The sequence below is a fragment of the Chinchilla lanigera genome, unplaced genomic scaffold (assembly GCF_000276665.1).
Source record: "Chinchilla lanigera isolate Chin_1 unplaced genomic scaffold, ChiLan1.0 scaffold00063, whole genome shotgun sequence".
NCBI classification, from domain to species: Eukaryota; Metazoa; Chordata; class Mammalia; order Rodentia; family Chinchillidae; genus Chinchilla; species Chinchilla lanigera.
In genome coordinates, this window is record NW_004955464.1 from 9,352,797 (window position 1) to 9,354,881 (window position 2,085).

Here is a 2,085-nt window from a genome sequence, read left to right on the forward strand (position 1 = left end):
ACCTAGTTTGCTGAGGAATCTCCAAACTGATTTCCACAGTGGTTTCACCAGTCTGCATTCCCACCAGCAGTGGAGAAGAGTTCCTATTTCTCCACAGCCTCACCAGCATTTGTTATTGGTTGATTTCTTAATGCTAGCCATTCTTACTGGGGTGAGATGAAATCTCAATGTTGTTTTAATTTACATTTCTTGAATGACTAGTAATATTGAACATTTTCTCATGTTTTTATTTGCCATTTGAGTTTCTTTATCTGAGAAGTGTGTATTCATCTCAGCTGCCCATTTTTGGATTGGGTCTTTGAAATTGGGGGGAATGATGTTTTTTTAATTCTTCATATTCCAGTTTGTGGGTTTTCTTTTTACTCTGCTGGTGATTTGTTTAGATGTGCAGAAACTTTTCAGTAGGATGAGATCCCAGTTGTTGATTCTTTGAAATATTTCCTGTGCCGTTTGGTTTGTTTTCATGAACTCTCTGTCTACCCCTATGTCTTTGGGGTTTTTACCTACTTTGTCTTCCAGTAGATTTAGTGTTTCTGTCTTAATATTGAGGTCTGTGATCCATTTTGACTTGTGTTTGGTGCATGGTGATAGACTTGGGTCTATTTTCAGTCTTTGGCAGGTGGCAAGCCAATTTTTCCAGCACCATTGATTAAAGAGGCTATTGTTCTTCCAGTGAGTTTGTCTGGCCCCTTTTTCAAAGATCATGTGGCTATGTATGTTTCTGGTTGTGACCGTGTCCTATAGTCTGTTCCATTGATTCTCTGGTCTATTTTTTAGCCAGTACCATTTTTTTTTTATAATTTCAGGTCAGGGATTGTAATTCCACCTGACTTGTCCTTGTTGCCCAGGATTGCTTTTGCTATTCTGGGTCTCTTCTGGTATCAGATGAATTTAAGAAATGTTTTCTCTAGATCTGTGAGGTATGTTAATGGTAGTTTAATGGGAATTTTATTGAATATGGACAACAATTTTGGTAGTATGGCCATTTTCACAATGTTGATTCTTCCTATCCGTGAGCAAGGGTTATCTTTCTTTTATTGAAATCCTCTTTGATCTCTTTTTTCAGAGTACTGTAGTTTTCATTGAAGAGATCTTTTACTTCTTTTGTTAGATTGATTCCTAAATATTTCAATTTCTTGGATGCTATTGTGAAAGGTATGGTTTCCTTCATTTCTCTCTCAGTGTTTGTTGTTTGTGTATAGGAAGGGCATTGATTTTTGGGTGTTGACTTTGTATCCAGCTGCACTGCAGAATTTGTTGATTAATTCAAGGAGTCTTCTTGTGGAGTTTTGGGGGTCTTGCATGTAAAGTATCATGTCAACTCCAAATAATGATAGTTTTACTTCTTCCTTTCCTATCCTTATTCCTTTTTAAAAATTTTTTTTATTTTAAAGATAAAAGGAGGGAAACATTAACAGACATACAACATTTTACAACATCACAAGCACAGTACAGACAATACAGAGTTACAAACAAAGTGGTAGGGAATTAACAATGCTTGTTGTATTACATTTTGATATCTTCAAAGTGGCTCTCTTGTCTAATTGCTGTGGCTCATGGTTTCAGAACTATGCTGAACAGGAGTGGTGACAGCAGACATCCTTGTGTTTTTCTGATTTTAAAGTAAAAGCTTTCAATTTTTGTCCATTTAGGATGATGATGGCTGTTGGTTTGTCATAAATGGGTTTGATCAGGTTGAGGTAAAGACCATCTATTCCTATTTTCTGTAGAGTTTTTATCATGAATGTATGTTGGACTTTGCTGAAAGCTTTTTCTGCATCTATGGAGGTGAACATGTGGTTTTTGTCTTTGGCTGTATTGGTATGGTGTATAACATTAATTGATTTGTGATTATTGAACCATCCCTGCATTCCTGGAATGAATTCTGACTTGGTCATGGTGTATGATTTTCTTGATGATTTGCTGCATTCTGTTTGCTAGTATCTTATTGAGTATCTTTGCATCTATATTCATTAGGGAGATTGGTCTGTAGTTCTCTTTCTGGTTTTGGTATCAGTATGATGCTTGCCTCCAGAAATGAGTTAGGGAGAATTGCTTCCTTTTCAATTTCATTGAAGAGTTTGA

The 2,085-nt window shown here is 36.2% G+C and overlaps 1 protein-coding gene across 3 annotated transcripts in view; it reads left to right on the forward strand.

Annotated features, from left to right (window-relative positions):
• Positions 1-2,085, forward strand: part of Agbl4 (ATP/GTP binding protein-like 4) — a 1,347,784-nt gene that overhangs the window by 505,396 nt on the left and 840,303 nt on the right. The window lies entirely within an intron of this gene.